This window comes from Benincasa hispida, chromosome 12 (genome assembly GCF_027475165.1).
Source record: "Benincasa hispida cultivar pf3 chromosome 12, pf3_genome.v1.1, whole genome shotgun sequence".
Taxonomy (NCBI): Eukaryota; Viridiplantae; Streptophyta; class Magnoliopsida; order Cucurbitales; family Cucurbitaceae; genus Benincasa; species Benincasa hispida.
Window position 1 is genome coordinate 28808253 of NC_143489.1, and position 10727 is coordinate 28818979.

Below are 10727 nucleotides of genomic sequence, written 5' to 3' on the forward strand. Positions count from 1 at the left end.
CTCCTCCACCTAGTGTTGAAAATTTTGTCTCATTAAAATGGCAATCAGCAAATCATGTAGTAAATACATCACCCGTTAGGGATTCAAGATATTTAATAATTGATGGAGAATCATATTCAACATATATTCCTAACCTCCTTTGAGGATCCATCTTAGTACATTGTGGTGGAGCAATTGGAACGTATACCACACATCCAAATATTTGGCTCATGGCCTTAAGCTAATTGTAATGGCAAATACTTATGATCAGCTACTAGCCTAATGCATACAAGTGACGTTGCATGCAATAGCATGTCCCCATACAAATGTAGGAAGCTTAACTCTCATAAGCAATGGTCTTGCAATTAATTACAAACCTTTTATGAATGATTTTGCTAAACCATTTTGTATATGAACATGAGCTACAGGATGTTCAACACTTATCCCAATTGACATACAATAATTATCAAAAGCTTGGGATGTAAATTCACCAACATTATCAAGACGAATGGTCTTAATTGTATAATTAAGAAATTGTGTTCTTAACTAATTATTTAAGCAAGTAATCTTACGAATGTAAGATTTCGACTTGATAATAAGCACATGTGTGACCATCTGCGAGATGCGTCTACTAATACTATAAAATATATAAATGGTCTACTTAGTGGGTTAATAGGTTCACATATATCACCATGAATTCGTTCTAAAAATACAGGTGATTTAGTCTCCACTTTAGCTAGTGAATGGTCTAATTATCAATTTTTCTTTAGAGCAAGTATCACATGATAATTCATTAGATTGAAGAATCTTCTAGTTCTTCAATGAATGTCTATTTGAATTCTCAATAATTCTTCTCATCATTATAAACTCTAATGACCCAATTTGTCATGCCAAATAACAAATATATCTGGATTCATGAACTTCAAGTTCATTGTTGCATATGTTTCAATTACTCGTATATGAGTATAATATAATCCAAAAGATAAAACAGAAAACTCTTCCAGTATACGCTTTTTGTATGGGACAGTAGATATGATATATATAGATATTCTACATTATTCTTACTATTAGTCTCAATATGATAGCCATTGCAACGTATATCTTGAAAACATAGTAGATTTATCTTTGATTGACTAGAGAACAATGCATAAATTGTAAATTTTGTTCCTCTAAATAAAATAATATTTGCTTTTCCAAATCCTTTAATTAGGTTTGCAGAACCTAATATTGTATTGACTTTTGCTTCCAGCATTGTCAGTTTGGAAAAATATTTTCTATTTGTAAGTACTATGTACGTAGTTGCACTGTCTACCAGACATATATCTTTTTTGTTCATTTTTGAATCACCCAACATATGAAATTATCCATGTTTCTTCATCAAAAGAAAATAATTACAATAAGAAAAACAATACTTGGAATATACAAAAGTTAACATTTAAAAAAAAATGAAGATAGATAAAAAGAAACTACAACAGTAAGTCTAAATATTCTCAAAGTCAAAAGAAATACTTGATGTTCTACCAACTGTACCTTCTTCTCTTTAGGAGATTATAAGAAGTCTGTCACATCCAATTTTGTCATATGGTATGGGTAAAAAATGTCATTATCTTGGTATGCAAAATTTACTTCTACATTTTTCTCTTTTTTCTTCAGGGAGGCTTGATAGAGATCAACTAAGTGTTTTAACGTACGACATGTATGTGACCAATGTCTAGTCATTCTGCATCAAAAGCATTTATTTTCAACACTTTTTAACTCTTATCTTGTGGAGCTTTTCCTTTGTAATCATCATTTTGTATGGTTCTTTTGAAATTTGAATGATTAGAACAACCACCACAAAAATAATAATTATTTCTTCCTCGATCACGACCAAGACTTCGACAACGATTATTGTTAAAATTCACAACATTCACTTCAGGGAATGGTGTCATTCTGGTTGGTCAAGATTCATGATTTTTCATCAATAACTCTTTGGGCCACGAGAAGACATGAAATTAGTTCAGAATATTGTTTAAAACTTTTCTCTTAATATTGCTACTGCATGAGCATATTCGAGACATGAAATGTAGAAAATATCTTCTTTAACATATCAACGTTAATAATTTTCTCTCCACATAACAACAACTTCGAATTGATTTTAAATAATGTGGAGTTGTAATCACTTACTCATCTGAAATCTTATAGCCTCAAGTGCATCAACTCATAACGAGCTTTAGGAATATTAACTATTTTTCAATGATCATACCTCTTTTTCAAATTTTTCCACAAGATACGATGATCTTTTGTTGTAAAATACTCTATTTTCAAGCCCTCATAGAGACGATGACGAAGGAAAATCATAGCTTTTGCTTTGTCCTAATTGGATGTTGCATTTCCATCTTTAATAGTGTCTCCAAGATTCATAGTATGCAGGTGGATTTCGGCATCAAGCATCCATGACAAATAATTATTGTCGCTAATATCAAGGGCGGCAAATTCTAATTTTGTGAGATTTGTCATGGTAGCACTATCATAAAATATTGTATTATATTAGAAATTTAGTAGATCTTAATATGCAAGATAATATTAAATTTATTAGTTATAATAAATAGAGGAAAAAAACCAAACCTACCTTTAGTGGGGGGAAACGACATGAGCTCGTTTGATAATATGCTGTGAATTTGAGGAGCCCAGCGATGCACAACAAGAACATGAATATGGAGAAAATATAATATAATAATAATATATAATAAAATAAATAAAACAAAATATATAAATAAACAAAATAAAATAAAGCAACAAAAATATTAAATAAGAAATGTCTACACTTTCTCCAACTTTTTTTAAATTTTCACCCATGTGTGTATCTTACAAGCTCCACCAAATGCCTCTACCAAATGCCTCAATTTATAGGTAAAATGGCAAGTAGAAGGTGGTTTATTTGAACATAAAGAATGAGTATTTACAAGACACACGACAACATACATAGGGTATAGTGGAAGTGGCATTTGGCTTTTGACAAAAAGAATAGGTATCTATTTTATACATAATTTGTAATATTTATAATATATTATACATTTTTTTTAAGTTATAATAGTAAAGTGAAGTCAATTTGACAAATATCTAAATATAATTGTTTTGAAAAGCATGTAATAGTTTCTACCCTTATAGATTATGGTTATTTTTAAATATAAGAAAATGAGCCAAAATATTTATAAATATAGTAAAATTTTACTAGATAAATTGTGATAGACTACTATTTGTGTCTATCTGTATCATGATAGAAATAGATAGTAATCTATCGTGATCTATCACAAGTAGACTGTGATATTTTCTTATTATTTATAAATCTTTTCAATAGTTTTGCCATCAAAAATAATTTTCCTATATTATCCTACATATATTAAAAGGAAAGGACAATGTCTTTGGATAAATTAAGTATTTAATAAAGCCAACAATTAGCGAGACCTTCTGTTTTTTTTTTTTTTAATATATAATTTGACGCAAATACAAAATATCATAAGATAGAGAGACTTTCAAGCTATTTGGGGGAAAATATTGCAAAAAACACGATTACATTTCTTTAAGGACATAATATACTTTTGGTCTTTGAGATTTGGGATAAGTATCTATTTGATCTGTAAAGTTATGTAATAGATACATTTGGTCAATAAGATTTTAAGAAATGTGTTAAATGTTCTCCGAAGACCCTTAGAAATTAGCCTCCAAATAATAAAAATTGAACATTCAAATTTATAAAATTGTTACAATTTCTACAAATATGTAAATCTAAGGATTCAATTTAAACACTTGTATAAATTTAACGGCTCAATTTTTACAGTTAAAAATTTGATAATATAATTACAATAACTACCCTACTTTAGTTCCTCTATTGTCAAAACATATACCCATTTCAAGTTGTTTCGGCCGTCCAAAATACATTAGAATCGTTGCTTCACTATTTCAAAGCATTAAAAATTGCCTGTAAACAAAATCATATTTTTCATCATCAAAATATTTATTAAAACCAATTAATTTGAAACAAAAAAATTAAAAGGCCAACATAAACTAACAAATTTTATGCATACTATTAAAAGATAAATAGAAAATTATTTTAGATGAAAAATCACTGAAAATATTTTAAAATATAGCAAAATGTTATAGTCTATCAATAGTAGATATTAATAGACATAATAATAATACTTTGCTATATTTAAAATATTTTGATTTATTTTTCTATATTTGAAGACAATGAAAAGATAATAAACCTTGCATAAATTGAATTACACTTTATTCATTTTCTAAATCATATTCTTTTTATAATGATTGTAATTTAATTTTGTATGTTCATTTAGAACATCAAAAACATTTATCAAAGCTCTATTATCATCTTTCAATATTTTATGAAGAATGATTTTTAAGGAAATTAATTGTAGTGTGGGCAACGATCAAAGTGTATGATGATTCATTAAGTTGTCCCCTAATTATTTCAACAGTATTTTCAAATACTATTTAAAGTGTCTTTTCATAATAATTTTGCTCATTTTTAGTCACATAAGTGTAGACTTTTTTTAAAACGTGATGTGGGAATGGAACTTACTAAATAAAATTATAATATGATTAATGATGATTCCATCCTACAAAACTGTTTTGTATCACTAAAAGATTATAAGATCTATTAGTTGATAATCTGAATTTTGTTTTATGTTTCAATTTCACTAAGTTCATAAAATATGTGTTTAACAACGATTTAGATTATGTTTTTAAAAATATTTTTGAATTCTATAATTCAATCCATTCAAATTCCGGAACAACATTTTATGTTTTTAGTATATCTAAATTTTGAATTCTAAATTTTAAAATACAAGTTATATTAAATAAGAATAGAAACAAATTGAAATATAATATGTCATGTAATAAATTTAACTAATATTCTTAATTAAATTAAATATTATGTAATGTATAGTAAATTATATAATATTATAAAATAAAAAACAATTTTTTTACATAGAAAATATGTTCATAATTAAATTAATTAATAATAATTTATAATCAACCTAATATTTAGTGGACAACTAATTTTATAATTTATAAATATAATATAAAATACATTTAAAATAATTATTTAAGCATATTTTTAAATTTACTACCAAACATAAGATTCTTGAATCATGAAATGTAACTTTGTTTTGTTGAATAATTTCTTTTTTCAAATTTTTGTTTTGCTTAAATATTTTATTTGCAATCCCCAAATTCCCTTTCTCAACTTTTGTGGATGTTGAAAAGAACGAACCTATTGTCAAACCTCCAGCTATAAGTCCTTGACATTATAATAAGTTCATAATTATTTTTGACTCTATATACTTTCATTCAATTATTGTGAATTATTTTAGTAGAATGTATGTTTATAAATTAAGTATAGCAATTACTTTGTTTTAAACAACTCTAATATATTATACATGTTAAGAAATAATTGTAATATATTATTTATTTAAGAATAATTTAAAATACTGCTCAAACACAATCAATTCTTTGTTCTTCATGTCAATTTGACCCTAGTCATGTAATAATATCATCAATTAAAAAAAAAAAAAAATAGAGATTCAAATCTTTACTTGCACATATTTTCATTTATTTTTGTTCGTATTTTCCTGCACATAAAAAATTTAAATTCAAATTTATCCTATTAATAAAAAGGGCCAAAAGTGTTTTTCAAAAGAATCATTTTTATTTAAATTCTTTTGATAAAAACGGTTTAAAATATATTTTAATAGTATTTCAAAACTTAATTTGAGTGGTTGTCAATAATTTTTTTTTTAAAATGACTTATTTTAAAAATTAAATATTTGAAAAATTAACACACCTGAAATTGAATTGAGTTAATCTCATTTTTCTAATGCTACTAATAAAAACAAATTCAAGAAACATACACAATAAAACACCCAACAAATTTATAATCTTTAATATATTAAAATATGACAATGTAGAAAAAAATTTGGGATACTTTTATCCCTTCTTTATTATACTCATTTTCGCAAGATGATATTATCAATTAAATATAATTAATTAATAATTATCAATAATAAATATAATTAATATTGTAATGTTGGAATGTAAAAAGTCGTTTCTTTGCACTCAAAATCATTTAATTTTTACTTTAACTACTATTAATATTAATATTAAGAGTGTATTTGGGACCAGAACTATCTTAAGACTATAATTACTACTACAGTAAAATACTATCTTGTATTACTCAATTAGTTACAGTCAACACTATTTAAAAACTCTAATTTATTACTGTATTTACTATTTGCTACAGTTTTTACTATTTTACATTCATCGTTATTTTATTCTTTACTTGAGTGTTTGCTATTTTCTTACAAAAAATAATTTACACCTCAAACACAAACTACTGTAGCCCAATTATAATAACCTATGATTATAATAACCAACTCCTTGACCCGAACGTCTTCTAAAAGTTTTAGAATCTAAAGAGTTTTTATAACTCTCACCTCCAACTATTATAAAAATAGAGTTTTCTTCAATATTTTTTTACCAACACATGGAGTTTCATTCTTTTCCCAATTTTTGTTCTCTCAATTCATCATTCTCAAAGCCTTTTCAATTTTTGGACATCTCAAGGTGTTAGTATTATATTGAAATTGATATTGAAGTTGCAAGAGACGCATGTGTTAAATTAAGGTCTTGGATTCTAAGCTTTTTTTTTTTTTTTTTTTTTTTTTTTTTTTTAAATGAAATTTAGGCTTTTGTTACCTTTATTTTACAACTCTACTTCGATCAAGTTGAATATTAGTATTTATCTAGCAAGCGAGCAAATTTATAACGACTGTGTATAGCTAAGGTCCTTTTCTTTTCTTTTTTTCAATTATCATTTTCTCTTTTTATTGTTCTTTTAAAATTAGTGCATTAAAAATGTTTGTTAGAAAAAATAAAAGTTTTATCAATCAATTACAAGCTTGTATTACTTTTGTTGAGAAAAAAAAAAAAAAAAAAACTATGCAACGTCCCTATGCCTCATAGTTCTTTTTTTTTATCAATTATCAATTGCATATGAATCTATTAAATAAATTATTATAAATAAAAAAAGTTGGAATAAAAATTAAAAAGTTGGAATATTGCAACAAGATCTGTAAAGTAAATTTTATTTGGTTATAGCGTGAAATCAAGTAACTAAAGTGATTACATATTTCTCAAAAAAGAAAAACTAATTACATCTTTATCAAGCTTGAAAAGTTTATTAGATCACAAAGTTAGTTTGATTTTCTAAAAGAAAGTATTTAAAAAAGTTAATGATAAACAAAAATAACCCTTTAAAAACAAATCCTTCAATATTGTGTATATATATATATATAATCTTTATATTTGTTATAAAATTGAGGAGTAAAACGAAGCACAACGAAAACACAAATATTGAGAAGTTATAATATAATATAATAAATATAATATATTAAATATATAACCAAATAAAATAAAACAATTAAAATTGAAATATAATTGAAATATGAAATGAATTCTTTTCTCTTTTTCAATTTCTCACAAAGTTTTCACCCATCTATACTCAAACAAAACCCACAAATGACCACTAATGATATTTATTCATAAGACACATTACATTTGGATACTAAGTATGAGCATCTATCTACCACCTATTTATAATATTTATAATACTCTCCCTTAAATGCCCATCATATATATGAAATATGCATCATTAAAATCTTACTAGGAAAAAAACTCAATGGGAAAAAAATCATAGAGAAGGGAAAAGAATACATATTTCATATAATTCATACTCTTAAAGGAATACAATATGTTTGCTCCTCCTCATAGAAATATCACTTAAGATCTCTGAGTCGCCGTATTCCAATATTGTGCACTAATTTTTCAAAGGTTGTGTTGATAATGATTTTGTAAATAAGTCTACCAGATTATCCTTCACAAATTTGTTGTATAGTGATGTCGTCATTTTCTTCAAGATCATAAGAGTATAGAAGAGCTTTGGTGAAATGTGTTTTATTCTATCTCCTTGAATATATCCTCCTTTGATTTGGGCTATACATGCTATAAAATATCGTTGGAAGATTTTTACTAAAAGATAAACCGCATGGTCCATGAATGTGATTAGTCATTAATCTTACTCATCTTCACAATCAAACTAGATCATAATTAGATTTATTAGAATAAAATAAACCGGTATAAATTAATTCTCAAATAAAACATACCATATGTTTAACTCTACTCCAACATTCTCCTTTTGTGCACTACAAAAATTTTGGGTTTTAATGTTGGTTGAAAAAAGTGAAATCGGATGTATAATGTCGGGTTTTTAAAAAATAAAAGGTGGATCTTTAATGTCGGTTTTGACATTGAAGAAGGGCTACAATGTCGGTTTAAAACCAACATTAAAGGCCTTTCATTTATTTTTATTTTTCTAAAACTTTATTAAAAAATATCTTCTTCATTTCATATCAAATCTTCTCCCTCCTATTACTTCTCTTACCAAACCCTCTATTCTCCTTAGCTTGACCGTGTGAATCACTTTCGATCGTCGTCGTCACCGGTGTTGCTTGGATCTCCGTCTTCATCGGCTTCTTCAAGTAGTGGGTCTTCGTCGTGGGTGTTCTCCGGTTGTTTTTCGTCGTCGTATGGGTGTTCTCCGTTTGGTTTTCGTCATCGTGTGGGCATTGTTCTTCCGGTGGGTCAGCTCGCCATTCGTCCAACTTATTCTGGTCATGGAGGTGGGTCGCCGGCATGGATCTATAGATTTAGTTGTGGGTTTTTTCGATCTGGTCGTCTATTTGTCCGATCTACTCGTGGGTCTTACAATCCGGTCGTCAGCATTGTATTTTTGTCAGATCTGCCATCTCAACTCTGTTCGCAAGATCCTGTGCTCGCCGGGTTCCAATCTTCAATCTGCCGACACTACTTTTCCAGTCTATGTTAGTGCCTCTAACTTAGTAGTTTTGCTGTTTTTAAGGTGATGACCATTCTTTCTGCTCTGGTTGGCTAGGCGGCACCAAATTTGGTAAGAAAATTGATATCTCAAATCGAATGCCTCATGGTTGGTTGTTTATTTACTTTATCTGCTAGGGCTGGGACAAGTATAGTTAAGCACAATTTTTTATATGCATGCGTTGTAGATGTTAATTTTGCATATGCTGATTGTTTGTGTGGGATGCAATAATATTAGATTTGCCATGTTGAAGTTAAACCAATAAATCCGCATGCTTGCACTTTGCTATACGTTTGGTTTCCTCTGTTTCCTCTTCCCATGGATCAGATTTGTGCCACTAAAGGATGAAGTAAATGGACCCCTTGTATCTTTCATGGGAAAATTTTAATTGATGCTTTTGTTTTTCTTGTTTGGATTAAAGTGTAATTGATTGATGGTTAGTTAAGCAATCAAAAGACACATTTTAATTTACATTGTACGCATACTAATATTTCAAAATTATTATTTATTATAATTATATCATTAGATATTGATTGTAATCCATCTACAAGAAAACTGTGTTTATATTTTGGACTCTATTCGAAGTAAGGTTCAAGAGGATTTTCATGGAGTTATAAATATGCAAGTGTAATTGAACTTTCTTAGCTCTTAATTGAAGTATTTATGTTTAACTAATGTTTTCAAACTATTTAGTGGATTAAAAACATGGCAAGCCAAGCACGATCTCCAACACCATCGGTCTTCTCCAAAATGAAAACCTGTAAAGGTAAATTTGCATTCATTTTTTAACAATTTATGTTCATTCGAACATAAGAATAATTGTTTTCAACTTCTTTATATGCAGTACCCCCATCAATTAGATTCTGTAGGATGCGGGTACTATGTGCAAAAGTATATACACGAAATAGTGCATAATCCTACTACTCCCATTACTAGCCTCGTGCGTAAATTATCTATTTCTTATATACTAACTTTAATTTAATAAATGAATGTAAACATATATGTTAAATTTATTTTTTTTCTCGTTGTAGTTCAATACAAAAAATGCATATACCTAAGGAGAGAAACTCAATGGGCAAGTTTTGTTGGTCGATTTGTGTAAGGACGTAATCCTTGTTTTTTGTCTCAATAGAATGTAAATGCTAGCTTACAATGAATGCAAATTTATCTAACCATGATCTGTTTATTGGAAGATTTATGTATAATATTTTTGTGTTTATGGGGTATTTGGTGTTAAGTATTCATGGAATTAGTACTAATTGATATTTATGAATGAGAGAAATGATGGCTTGGTGTAAGTATTCTATGAAAGTTTATTGTTATACAAATGTTGGTGATTAGTGTGTTTATTTCATACTTGATGAGTATATATAATGGATTGGAAATATTAATTCTTGTTTGTGGATAAATTCATAGGTGGACGACAAATTTTGATGGCTTGCCATGCAATTTTTTTTATACTTTTTAATAAAAAAAACAATGAAGAACATTTCTTGACCCAACACGAGACATATAATGTCGTTTTTAACTTTTTGACCAAAAAATGGATTCGACAACGGAATTTAAAAAAAACGGACAATAATTGATAAAACGGACATAGATTATGGGCTTCAATGTCGGTTTAAAGGGTTTCAATTGATTCTTGGGCTTCAGTTGCAACTGACATTAAAGACAATCCTATTAAAGCCCTTTAATGTCAGTTAATTAAAACCCTTTAATGTCGGTTTAAAACGGACATTAAAGCTCAAAATTCTTGTAGTGGTGAAAATATTATATATATAGCAAAATTATTGAAAAA

General features: G+C 27.4%; 1 long non-coding RNA gene across 1 annotated transcript; it reads left to right on the forward strand.

Annotated features, from left to right (window-relative positions):
* The first annotated feature begins 8446 nt into the window (after positions 1–8446).
* Positions 8447–10283, forward strand: LOC150031914 (uncharacterized). Its single transcript, XR_016525087.1, has 3 exons — positions 8447–9001; positions 9623–9695; positions 9961–10283. It is a non-coding gene; the product is annotated as an uncharacterized LOC150031914 (long non-coding RNA).
* Positions 10284–10727: the final 444 nt, after the last annotated feature.